The 14,444-nt window shown below is 38.3% G+C and overlaps 1 pseudogene; it reads left to right on the forward strand.

Moving 5' to 3' along the window:
- Positions 1 to 4,151: 4,151 nt before the first annotated feature.
- Positions 4,152 to 5,112, forward strand: LOC100670210 (olfactory receptor 2W1-like; annotated as a pseudogene).
- Positions 5,113 to 14,444: the final 9,332 nt, after the last annotated feature.

The raw sequence follows: 14,444 nt of genomic DNA on the forward strand, positions 1-14,444 counted from the left end.
CCTTTTATAGTAACTGTTGATAAGTAATGTTTTTGAGGTACATTATGTTACAAGCACTGTTCTAAGCACTTTGTATATATTACTCAATTATTCTTCACCCCAGCCCTACATATCCTTTTTTATTTTATTGTGCCTTAGGTGAAAGTTTACAGAGCAAATTGGTTTCTCATTCAAAAATTTATACACAAATTGTTTTGTGATATTGGTTGCAATCCCTGCAATGTGTCAGCACTTTTTGCACCCCAGGTTCCCTGTTTTCATTTGTCCAGTTTTCCTGTTCCTTCCTGCCTTCTCATCTTTGCTTTTGGGCAGGTGTTTCCCATTTGTTCTTGTACACTTGATTGATCATGGTCTCCATGTGTTATTGTTTGTTTTATAGTCCTGTCTAATCTTTGGCTGAAAGGTGAACTTTGGGAGTGGCTTCAGTTCTGATTTAGAAGGGTAACTAGGGGCCATAGTCTCGGGGTTCCCTCCAGTTGCTGTCACACCAGTGAGTCTGGCCTTTTTTGTAAATTTGAAATTTTTTCTACATTTTTCTGCTGCTCTGTTGAGGATTCTCTATTGTTATCCTTGTCAAAACGGTCACTGGTGGTAGCCAGGCACCATCTAGTTCTTATGGGCTCAGGCTGGTGGATGCTGTGGTTTCTATGGTCCTTTAGTCCATTGGTGTTGGACTAATATATTCCTCATGTATTTGGTTTTCTTCCTTCCCCTTTTTCCAGATGGGATGGGACCAATAGATACATCTTAGACATTACTCATCAAAGTAGGATGTAGAACATTTTCTTTATGAACTATGCTAGGCCAATTGACCTAGATGTTCTCTGGACTTAGTTCCCAGACCTCAGCTCCAGTAACTCCATCCCTCAAGGTGTTTTGGTGTGTTATGGAAGCTTCTATGACTGTGCCCCTTTTGTGCTCTATTTTATGTGTATGAATATACATTCTCTGCATACAAATATGCAGGTAAAAATATCCAAAGCCTAACATATATATATGTTCGTGGGTGTACTCCTATATGGCCTCCTTTCCCTATACAGCATAAATATTTGTCTATGTATCTGCTTATAAGTTATTATTTGTTTTTACTGTTCTTATATGGTTATATATGCTTTAGTATAGTATTTACTGTGATTGTCTTTTTTTTCCTTGTGTTGCACTAAGTGTCTTCCTTTCCCTTGGTCGTGTTGTACTGACTTCCCCTATATTGTGTATTGCCTTTCCTTTCACCAGAGTTAATGCTTCTCTAGTACCTAGTTAGTGATTTCTCCTCCCCACCCCTCCACTCCTTCAAAACCATCAAAGATTGTTTCTTTCTGTGTGTAAACCTTTTTCTGCATTTTTATAATAGCGGTCTCATATAATATTTGCCCTTTTGTGATTGACTTACTTCACGGAGCATAATGCCCTCCAGATTCATCCATGCCGTAAGGTGTTTCATGCATTCATCATTGTTTTTGATCATTGTGTAGCATTCCATTGTGTGTATGTACATAATTTGTTTATCTATTCACCTGTTGATGGGCACTTAGGTTGTTTTCATTTTTTTGTTATTGTGAATAATGCTGCAATGAACATGGGTGTGCATATGTCTATTTGTGTGACAGCTCTTATTTCTCTAGGATATATTCCTAGGAGTGGGATTGCTGGATCATATGGTATTTCTATTTTAAAGAAGCATCATATTATTTTCTATAGTGGTTATTCCATTTTATATTCGCTCCAGCAGTGTATGAGACTTTTAATCTCCCCACAACCTCACCAGCATTTATTGTTTTCTGAATTTTTGATCAGTTTCATTCTTGTTGAGGTAAGATGGTATCTCATGTGGTTTTAATTTGCATTTCTCTAATGGCTGATGATCGCAAGCATCTTTTCATGTATTTGTTAGGTGCCTGAATGTCCTATTTGGTAAAGTGTCTGTTCATGTCATTTGCCCATTTTGCGATTGGGTTGCTTGTCTTTTCATTGTTGAGTTGTTGACATGTTCTGTATATTTTAGAGATTAAACATTTCTCAGATATGTCATCAACAGAGATTTTTTTCCCAGATATTAGGTTCTCTTTTTACTCTCTTGGAAAGGTCTTTTGATGAGCATAAGTATTTAATTTTTTGGAGATCCTAGTTATCTAGTTTAACTTCTGGAGCCTGTGCATTTTAAATTATGCTTGCTATTCTATTATGCCATAAATTAGGGCTCCTAGTGTTGCCTCTATGTTTTCTTTCATGAACTTTCTAGTTTCCATTTTGACTTAGTTTTTGTGCGTGGGGTGAGGTATGAGTCCTGTTTCATTTTTCTGCAAATGTATATCCAGTTTTCACATCACCGGTTATTGAAGAGACTATCTTTTCTCCATTTAATGCACATTGAATTTTTGTCAAAGATCAGGTACCCATAGGTGGATGGATTTATTTCTGGGTTCTCAGTTCTGTCCACTTGGTCTATGTGCCTGTCATTGTACCAGTACCAGGTTGTCATTAACTACCATAGCTGTATAGGTTCTGAGATTGGATTGTGTGAGGCCTCGTACTTTGTTCTTTTTGTAACGTTTTACTTATCCAAGGGTTCTCTCCTTTCCATATAAATTTGGTTGTTAGTTTTTCCATCTAGCTAAAGAATCTTGTTGTTATTTGGATTGGGGTTGTATTGTGTATAGATCTCTTTGGTTAATATTGACATTTTCACAATGTTAAGTCTTCCTATTCACAAGCATGGGATATTTTTCCATTTAGAAAGGTCTCTTTTGGTTTCTTGCAGTTCTTGCAGTAGCATTTTGTAGTTTTCTTTTCACAATTCTTTTACGTCCCTAGGTAGATGTGTTCCTAAGTATTTTATCTTTTGGGGGGCTATTGCAAATGGTATTGTTTTTCTGATTCCCTTTTTGGAGTTTTCTTCATTAGTGTGGAAGAATAGAACTGATTTTTGTATGTTGGTCTTATACTTTGCCACTTTGCTGAATCCTTCTATTAATTCCAGTCACTTTCTTGTGGATTCTCAGGGATTTTCTATTAATAGGATCATGGCATTCGGTTTTTTTTTGGGATCACTTATGAATAGGTATAGTTTTACTGCTTCCTTACCAATTTTGATGCCATTTATTTCTCCTTCTTGTTATATTGCTCTACCTAGAACTTCCAAGAAATATTCAAGTAGTAGCCTACAGAATGAGTCTAAGCTACCCAGAGAGGAAGAGGAAAGGTTCTGTAACACTTTAGATGGGAATGAGCCTGACTTCTCAAAAAACTGAGAAAAGGCTAGTAGGGACTATGGGTAAAGTGATCTGTGAGACAAGAATGAGGCCAGGCAGGAACCAAATCATGAAGATTCACCTTGACCATCTTAAGGAATTTGAATATTCCTTAAGTGTGATGGAAGGCCCTTGACAGCTTTCGAGTACACAGATGACATGCTTTTATTAGATCTAATAACAATATAAAGGGATAAACCTGAATGTAAAGGTAGAATTAGCAGAATCTAGAAGAGAGATGGCAGTGGTTTGCATTAGCTGGTAAACATTTTAAAAAGTTAGAAGATAGTTAACATATGTTTTTGCATTCAAATTTACCAGTTTGGTGACCGGCTAGGTCCTGAAGATGAGGGAGATAAAGGTGCCAAGGAAAAATGCCAGATCTTTTATGTAACAAGCTGGTAGATCAAAAGTGCTATTCACTAACATATGGAAAAAGAGAAACACTATTACTTCATTCTGACATTAGCCAGTAGATAGATTTATAGGTGAACTCTCTGACCAAGTAACTAGCAGTAATGAGAATCATAGGGTCACACAACTTTAGAACCATATCTTTTCAAAACTCTGACATTTACTTTTAAGTGAATGCTCCAAAGTCACTTAGACAAAAAATGTAGTTAGGACCTCATCACCATGAAAGAAACTCCAACAAATACCAGATTGCCTGGCTGGAATATTTTCTATCCATTTATTTTTCAGTTATTAACATAAACTCCCTCCCTTGGTTTATTTTTGTATTTCATTAAATCACCTAGTCTGTGTTGAGAAGTTATTTTTTCTTCTTCTTCCATTCTCCTATTCCTCTTTCTTTTCCTTCTTCTCCTCTTCCTCCTCTGCTCCTTCTGCCTCCTCCTTCTCCATCTTTTTATTCTCAATTTTGGATTTAGGCATTGAAGGACTATGGGCCAAAACAATGATAGTTCTCTAAATGGTTTTGTTCTGCTTGGCTTCTCTGATCATCCCAAACTGGAGATGATATTGTCAGGAGTTGTCACCATCTTCTACTTAATTACCTTGGTAGGTAACACAGCCATTATTCTTGCATCTCTCCTGGATTCCAATCTGCACACACCAATGTATTTTTTTCCTCAGGAATTTATCTTTTCTAGACGTGTGTTTCACCACCATCATACCTCAGACCCTGGTTAACTTGTGGTGGCCTAATAAGACCATCGCCTTTGTGGGCTGTGTCATTCAACTCTATGTTTATATGTGGTTGGGCTCCACTGAGTGCCTTCTCCTGGCTGCTATGTCCTGTGATCGTTTTATAGCTATTTGTAAACCCTTGTATTATTTGGCATTCATGAACCCACATCGATGCCTCAAGATCATTATCATGGTATGGAGTATTAGTTTTGCCTATTCTCTAGTAGTATGTACACTTACCCTGAATTTACCTAGATGTGGAAACAACATTTTACATCATTTCTTCTGTGAAATGCCAGCTGTGATCCAGATAGCATGCGTAGACACAACAGCAGTTGAAATGTCTGTTTTTGCTTTAGGTAGTGTCTTCGTCCTTACACCCTTCTTCCTTATTCTTATATCCTATGGTTACATTGCCCAAGCTGTGCTTAGAATGAAGTCCAAAGCAGGCCAGTGAAAAGCAATTAATACCTGTGGATCTCATCTCACTGTGGTGTCCATCTTCTATGGAACCATCATCTGCACATACCTGCAGCCAGGTAACAGTACTTCCAAAGACCAGGGCAAGTTCCTCACACCCTTTTATACCATCATCACTCCAAGTCTCAACCCCCTCATCTATACCTTGAGGAATAAAGACATGAAGGATGCACTGAAGAAACTCATAACAGTTGCCTATGAATCTACAAAAATAAAGAAGAAATGGAAATCATAGAAAAATGTTAATATAAATAAAGCTATGAAATATGTCTTCAAATTGGCTTAATTTTTACTGAGCAACATGAGGAAGCAGACGCCACACAAAATAGGCCTCTTGACGATGGTGGAAAAGTAAGTATGTGGTTTTTTAGAGGCAGCAGTGGCAGATTTCTGTTCTCCATACTTTAAAGATATTTTAAATTGTACTTTACAATTATTATTATGGAAGCTGCAGTTGAGAAAGGAGACAACACATTGCATTGGGCAAATCTGCTGCAAAAGACCTCTTTAAAGGGTTAAAAAGCAAAGATGTCGCTTAAAGGACTAAGGTGTGCCTCACTCCAGCCATGGTGTTTTCAATCACCTCATATGCATGCAAAGGCTGGACAATGAATAAGGAAGACCAAGGAAGAATTGATGCTTTTGAGTTACAGTATTGGTGAAGAATATTGAACACACCATGGACTTCCAGAAGAATGAACAAATCTGCCTTGGAAGAAATACAGGTAGAATGCTCCTTAGAAGCAAGGATGATTGTGAGGCTGGTGTAGGACTGGGCAGTGGTTTCTTCTGTTGTACATAGGGTCACTATGTGTTGGAACCAACTTGACAACACCTAATAACAACATTATTATTATATTTTTCTTGTTAAAAGAAATGTTGTTTTTGCATATTGGTCTTGACCAAGGCAAACTCCCACGTAGTCAATCTGTCATCTGCAAATACTGATTGCTTTATCCATTTGGTTGTAATTCCTAAAACTTATTAATTCACTTTGTCTTATTACTTTGATAAAATAAGAGAGAGAAAATTCTTGATATTATCTCCAATTTTAAAATAAGAAAGTGTTTAAAAATATCACCAACTTAAATGTTTGCTACAAGTTTTAGATAAAGATATTTATCTTAAGAAAGCTTAATTCTCAGTTCATCAATAGATTTTCTTTCAATTGAATGGTGAATTTTACTGAATGTTCTTTTAGGAATTTATTAAAGTGATTAAAAATTTCTGCTTTAACATAGTAATGTTAATTTGGTGGATTACATTGGCTGATATTATTATCCTTGCATTCCTAGATGATATCACACTTGATTACAACCCCCCCTTTTTTTTTCTGTTGAATTCAAGTGGCTAAATTTATACTTAGGATTTTGGTACTTATCCTCAAGAATGAGATTATCCTACGTATCTTTCATCTGTTTTGTTGTTTTCCCCTCATGGTTATTATAATCTTACGAAAGGAATTGGTAGCATGTCTTCTTTTTTCTAGACACTGAAGTGGTTTTTTAATAAAAACCACTAATGATAGGGACTCTGTCTGTTCCAAGAAAGTTTGGTAAAATGTACTGTCATAATGAAACACCAGTCTGGCATTCTGTTTGAAGTGAAAACAAAAAGTTTTATGGTAGGAAGTGTTTTGCAAAATGGGACACACTACCTCACCCAAACAGGGTACAATAATTTCTGACAAGGGAGAGGAGAAGAGAGTTTTTATGGGTGAAGTGAACAAAGGCTGCATGCTTGCATTCTTCTTACCATCAGTAAGTCTATTAGTTAACACCCTGGTGTGTTGAACAAGGTGTTCTGTCAGGAACAATTGAATGGACTTTCTGTTAAAACTGCATGTTTGTCTCTCCCTCTTATCTTAAAGCAAGAAACAAGCTATGCTTCTGCTTCTCTTGTTTCTGATTCTAAAGAAAATCCTTTCTTAGTATTACTACTAATTTTCGTTTGTTTTAAGATTCTTTTTGTCAAATTAAAGAATTTCCTTCCAATTTGTATTCTGGTGAGATTTCTTTTTCTCTTTTAAAAATCATGAGTGGATGCTGTATTGTACCAATGCATATTCTACATCTACTGAGATAGTCTTTTTCTTTAGCATGTTAGTGTTGGAAATTATGTAGATCGATTTTCTAATATTAAATCAGAGTTCCATTTCTAAAAGAATCCCCAAATGATATTGGTATTATATCCCTTTTACTCATTTAATTTGCTTTGCAGCTATTTGTTTAATCATTTTTTTCTTTTTTTTAGTTCCAGAGATTAACCTTTAAAATTCCTAACTCTCATCCTGACAATATAATAATATAACTCTTGGTTTGATTGGTATTCAGGATTTACATTATTATGCCTATTTAAATGTTATTCTCAACTGAACAGCTTAGTGTAGCATTACATTTCCTTTCTTATATAGCTTTTCTATTTTCAGATTTTATAATTGTCTTATTTTTTGTTTGCTTAGTTAACTATGCACTTATCATTAATTTATACTCAATCACTAACAAATGTAGATGATTTCTCAATATTCAAATAATTTATATAACAATTTTATTTTCCTTTTGAAAGCATCTCAGTGGGCCCTTCTGCCTTCTCTGAATTGTTGTTCTCTTGGACTGTTATAAGACTCTCATCCTGTGATCTCTAAGTATTTGCTTTGCTGTATTTTCTTTAATCTTAAGAAATTAATATTAAGTGTTTCCTTTGCTGACTTTGCCTTGAATATTCTTTTTCTAGATCCATGACTTACTGCTTGGTGCAGCACATCTTCTAATGGGCTTGCAAGATGCATTTTTAAAAGACTTTACATGTCTGAAAATGTCTTAATTTTATTCTGATGTTTGGCTGATAATGTGGCCAGGTATAGAAATTCAAGTGGAAATCATTTTCCAACAGAATGGTGATGGCATTTTCCCAGTGATATCACAGCTTTGAAGATGGTTATTAAGGATGATGACATTTTTAACAGCAGGTTTTGTACTTTAGAATTCTGAAATTTCATGATGCTGAAATTTCAACTCATTCGAAAAATCAATGGCCAATGAAGACAGGGAGCAAAGGCCCTGAGATCAGAGGGTGCCTGTTTAAGGAATAGCAAAGAAACTGGTGTGGTTAGAGCAGAAGCAAGTAAAAGAGAAATAATGTATACTATCACGGTTTTTTTTTATCACGGAGGTAATGGGGGTTGAGTGCGGAACCTAGAGACTCAGGAAGACAGAGAACAGAGGGGCCCCCAAATCTGCAAACAAAGTAACAAGAAATGGGCCTGGGCCCAGAAAGAAAGCCAATCCCCAGAACAATGGGGCAGGGTATCTAAAAATAGCCTGCAAACTTCTTTAAAGTTGCCTTCCAGAAGCACCTGGAGAAAAGCAGGTCCAGGGACATGCCCAGAACATGCACCTGTGACCGCGGTCTGACCTTACATCAGGGACAGTGAGGGGCTACAGCCCCAGCCAGGGAATTGAACCTGGGGAGCTAGAGATTATGCAGGAGCGACACCCCTTAATGAGCCCTGTTAAAAATTCCAGAGACCTCCGAGACAGGAGCCATCTTGGAAGGCTGCGTGTGTGCACCTTAGTTAACATATCCCCGCCTGTGCCTATGAATAAACATGAATTTTTTCCTGCCCAAGAGCTTTTAAAAACTTGGGCCTGTCTTTTGTTCTGTGAGATGCTGGTATGCATTGCTCTAGGCCCTCCTCCTCTCTGCTTGCAAGCCTCTTCAATAAAGCTTTGCTTGTGTGGAAAATTACTTTGCCTTACCTGCTCATTCTTGACCAGTGAGAGGCATGAACCTTATTCTGGTAACACAATGGCCATTTTTTTAAAATGAAAACTTACGTATTCAAGTTTTGGAAAAGTAATATCCTTAAGAATTTTAAATTAGGTGTACCAGTCCCTTACACCTTTAGTCTCTGACTGCATTCCTGTCCTGTGGTATTCTATGTGCGGTTGGGGTCTGGGACTTTGCTGGCATATCTCTGCTAGGCAATCTCATACATCTATGGTTAGCTGATGGATTGATTGGCAGCTGGGCAATCTAAGATGACCTTACACATCTGGCAGTTGGCAGGCTGTTGGCTGGGGCATCTCGGTTCTCTTTTACTTGTTATATCATGTAAACATAGCTTAGGCCGGTTGATATGGTGGAGTCAGTGTTTCAAGTACAAGAGAATGAGATTCAATACCCAAGTGTTTTAAAAACATTTTTTTAATTAATTGTGGTAATACATATAACAAAACTTTGCTACTTTAGCCATTTTTAAGTGTATAATTCAACAGTAATAATAACTTTCTCAAGTTTGTGCAAGCATCACCACTATCTATTTACAAAACTTTTCATCATCCCAAATAGAAACAGGGTACCCATTATTTATTTACCCATTAAACAATAACTCCTCCCCTTTTCCCCTTGCCCCAGCTCCTTAGTAGTCTCTACTGTACTTTCTGTCTCTATGAATTTGCCTATACTAGATATTTCATGTAAAAGTATCATACAATACCTGTCCTTTTGTGTCTGACTTATTTCAATTAAGGTAATGTTTTCCAGATTCATCCATGTTGTAGCGTGCAATATAATTTTATTCCTTTTTATAACAGGATAATATTCCACTGTACAGATATATCAGATTTTGTTTATCCATTCATCCCTTGATGGACACTTGGGTTGTTTACACCTTTAGACTATTGTGAACAGTGCTGCTGTGAACATTGATGTATAAATATCTGTTTGAGTCCCTGCTTTCAATTCTTTTGGGTGTATGCCTAGGACTGGAATTGCTGGGTCATATGCTAATTATCCCCATGCATCTTTCAGTTGGCCATTTCGTGGGGGCTTATGTGTTGCTCTGCAGCTAGAAGCTATGCGACTGGCATTCCAATAATAGCAGAATCACCCATGGTGGACAAGGTTTAGCTGAACTTCCAGAATTAGACAGACTAGGAAGAAGGAACTGGCACTCTGCTTGTGAAAAAAATTACACAGTGAAACCTGACGAATAGCAGTGAAATACTGTCTGATATAGTGGAAAGAGACAGTGGAAAATCTCAATATCATCAGTTAGAACAAGGCCAGGGCCTGACTTCAGGACAGACATTCAATTGCTCATATGCAAGTTCATGTTGAAGCTGAAGAAATTAGAACAAGTCCATGGAAGTCACAATACAACCATGAGTACATACCACCTGAATTTAGAGACCATCTCAAGAATAGATTTGACACATTGAACACTAATGACAAAAGACTAGACAAGTTGTGGAATGACATAAACTACATCATCCATGAAGAAAGCAAGAGGTCATTAAAAAGACAGGAAAGAAAAAAAAAAAAAAGACCAAAATGAATGTCAGAAGAGATTCTGAAAATTGCTTTTGAAGGTCAACTAGCTAAACTGAATGGAAGAAGGAATGAAGTACAAGAGCTGAACAGAAGATTTCAAAGGGCTGCTCAAGAAGACAAAGTATGACAATGACATGTGCAAAGACCTGAAGTTAGAAAACTAAAAGGGAAGAACGTGCTCAGCATTTCTCAAGCTGAAAGAATTGAAGAAAAAATTCAAGCCTCAACTTGCAATAGTGATTCTATGGGCCAAATACTGAACAATGCAGGAAACATCAAAAGATGAAAGGAATACAGAGTACCAAAAAGAATTGGATGACATTCAATCATTTCGGGAGGTAGAATATGATCAAGAACAGCTGGTACTGAAGGAAAAAGTCCAAGCCCCACTGAAGACATTGGCAAAAAACAAACCTTCAGGAATTGACGGAATACCAATTGAGATGTTACAACAAACTCATGCAGCACTGGAAGTGTTCCTTCATCTACGTCATGAAATTTGGAACACGGCTACCTGACCAACCAACTAGAAGAGATCCATATTTATGCCTATTCCAAAGAAAGGTGATCCAACCAAATATGGGAAGTATTAAACAATATTATTAATATCACACTCAAGTAAAATTTTGCTTAAGATCATTCAAAAGCAGTTACAGCAGTACATTTACAAGGAACTGTCAGAAATTCAAGCCAGATTCAGAAGAGGTCGTGGAATGAAGAATATTGTTGCTGATGTCAGATGGATGGATACTGGCTGTCTTAGTGATCTAGTGCTGCTATAACACAGATACCACAAGTAGATGGCTTTAACAAAGAGGAATTTGTTCCCTCACAGTCTAATAGGTTACAAGTCCAAATTCAGGGCGTCAGCTCCAGGGGAAGGTTTTCTCTGTCTGTTGGCTCTGGAGGAAGGTCCTTGTCTTCAATCTTCCCATGATTGAGGAGCTTCTCAGGTGCAGGGACCCCAGGTCCAAAGTACACACTCTGCTCCTGGTGCTTCTTTCTTGGTGGTATGAGATCCCCAACTCTGCTTGCTTCCCTTTCCTTTTATCTCTTGCGAGATAAAAGGTTGTGGAGGCCACACCCCAGGGAAACTCCCTTTACCTAGGATCAGGGAGGTGATCTAAGTAAGGGTGGTGTTAAAATCCTACCCTAATCCTCTCAATATAAAATTACAATCACAAAATGGAGGACAAGCACACATGGCCTAACCGAGTTGATACACACATTTTGGGGGGACATAATTCAATCCATGACACTGGCTGAAAGCAGAGAATACCAGAAAGATGTTGTGATAGTTAAGGTTGTGTTTCAACTTGGCTGGGCCATGATTCTCAGTGTTTTGGCAGTCCTATGCTGTTGTGATCACTTCCATGATGAGATGTGATATAATGTGATCACCTCTGTGATGGGGTCTGCTGTGAGTAGCCAATCAGTTGAAAGGGAGTTTCCTTGAGTGTGTGGCTTACATGAATTTTAAGTGGACATTCTGGCAAGACTAGAGGATTTTTGCTCACTGTGGATCCTGTGGCTGGCTTCAGTTTGTCTGATCTCTGATTCTTGTGGTTGGAGCTAGCAGCTTACCTGCAGTCTTGCTTTCTGATCTTGGGATTAATTGATCTTTGCAGCCTGTGAGCAAGAGCCCTGCTCCCTGACCTGATGATCTTGGATTCGCCAGCCCTGCAGTTATGTGAATTTCGAGTAGTCTCTATCCTGATCCATGGACTTAGGACATTCCAGCCTCTACAACTACATGAGGCATTTCCTTGATATCTCTGTCTCTCTCTATATACATTTACATGTTTTACCAGCATAAGGAATTTGGTACCAAGAGTGGTTCTAGAGGAACAAAATTGTAAATATGAGTTTTCTAAATTATTTCTCCAGTCTGGTTAGTATTAAAGATGTTGATGATTCTGCTTCCAGTAGTAACAAGGGCACTGCTAATCCATGGTGTAAGGTGGCAATACAAATATGCAAAATATCACCACCAAGAGATGAGGTATTGATGAAAGGTGAGGCTCTGCGTGATTGCATGTGTGATACCTTTCTACAATTTCGTTAGAGTAAGAAGTATAAGAAAGTTGGTTGGTTGTTCCTACTTTCCCTAGACAAACTGATGAAAGAAAGAGATGAGCTCAGGGCTTCAGAATCAAAGCTCAAGTGACTCATAAAGGACCTCAAAGTTTCCACTCATGCCTTGAAAGAAAGTCTTATTTCTTGTCGTAACAGAGTTGATATTGTAGAGAACCAAAACCAGAGTCTTATCATAAGAGTGGTTGAATTACCAAGCTCAAGAGGTATCTGAAGTAAGAGGGAGGGCATTGACTGTGCAAACCTGGAATCCTTTAACTTGTGCTGGGGACATATGGGCAGATAATCAAGTAGCTGGAGACACTCAGCCCCTAAATTCCATTGAATCTTTCCTGCCAACAGAACCAGCCCTCTCACTCCCATCTGAAGAGATTATATCATGTTTGTCTGCTAAGCCACTTTCCCAAGTAAAACCACTAAGCCTTCCACATCTATTTTATGAAATTAACCAAGCTGTGTCTAAAGGGCCCTTGAATGAGTCATTGCCTGGGGCATGGCCTGAGGCAGATGCTTTACAAGGCAGTGTTGAATGTTCTCCAAACACTTTCCCATCACCAATTTTGGCTTCCAGACCTACAAGTAGACTTAAGTCCCAAAGAGCCCCAAAAGGTGAAGTACAATGTGTGACTCAGGAGGAGGTATGCTACACTTCAAAAGAACTCCTTGACTTTCTAATATGTAGGAACAGAAACCTGGAGAAAATGTATGGGAATTTCTATTAAGGATATGGGATAATGGTGCAAGGAAAATGAAGATGGATCAGTCTGAGTTTATTGATATGGGTCCACTAAACAGATTCTTCCTTCAGCGTTTCAGCTCAAGAAGTTAGGAAAGGACCTAATAGTTTATTTGGTTGAGTCACTGAAGCATTGACTACACGGCAGCCTACACTAAATCAAGTTGAAGTAGAAGACATGCTTTGGTATACTGGAGAAGAAGGCATCCAAAGGCTTAGGGAAATTGGTATGCTAGAGTGGATTTATCAGGTTAGACTCACAGGTCCACACATGGAGTGCCCAGAGCACACACCTTTTACCACAATATTGAGGAACAAATTTGTGAAGGGAGCCCTAGCATCCTTGAAGACTGCTGTGATTGCCATTTCACGTAAGTTATATTTGACAGTGGCAATTGGGTTGATTGGACCCCACAGTGATAGGGGTCAAGTGACAGCTTTTACTGGACAAAGACAAGGTGGGCATGGTTACCATAATGGACAGCAGAATCAATGCAGTAAACAGAAGAGTCTGACTCCTATGGACTTATGGCATTTTCTACTTAGTTATAGTGTCCATAGAAGTCATAGTGTCCACAGGAGTGAAATAGATAGGAAATATACTAAATATTTACTTGATCTGTACAAGTGGGAAAATTCTTGGTCAAGTGAACAGCAGTCTAAATTGAACAGCCAGAACAGAGAGTCAGGGCTCCTCAGTCAGTTCCAAGGCTTGAATGAGTTTAAAGACTCACAATGCCCTGAACGAAGGGGAGGGTGAGTTCCCTTGAGGAAGGACTCCAATACACAGCTCAAAATTTATACTGTTAATCTTTCTACCAGCCTTCCCCAAAGTAATCTACGACCTTTTACGAGAGTGACAGTTCTTCGGGAAAAGGAAATAATCAGGCATTTCAGAGACTACTGGATACTGGCTGTGAACAGACACTAACTCCAGGGGACCCAAAAAGTCACTGTGGATCACCAGTCAGAGTGGGGGCACATGAAGTTCGGATTATTAATGGAGTCTTAGCTCATGTCTGTCTCACAGTAGGTCCAGTGGTTTCCTGAACCCATCCTGCAGTGATTTCCCCGATTCCAGAATGCATAATTGGAATAGATACAGCAACTGGCAGAACATCCACATTGAATCCCTGACAAATGTAGTAAGGAGTATTATGGTAGGAAAAGCCAAGCGAAAGGTATTAGAACTGCCCTGACCTAGGAAAATAGTAAACAAAAAGCAATACCACATTCCTGGAGGGATTGCAGAGATTAGTGCCATCATAAAGGACTTGAAGGTTGCCCGGGTGGTGATTCTCCCTGAATAATTACCTGAATAATTGCCTTATTTCCTCTTATGGCTATGTTACATTCTGGTGGGGGAGAGAAGAATGATGGAACCACCATGGTTTGATTTATCA

Source organism: Loxodonta africana, chromosome 1 (assembly GCF_030014295.1).
Source record: "Loxodonta africana isolate mLoxAfr1 chromosome 1, mLoxAfr1.hap2, whole genome shotgun sequence".
Classification (NCBI taxonomy): Eukaryota; Metazoa; Chordata; class Mammalia; order Proboscidea; family Elephantidae; genus Loxodonta; species Loxodonta africana.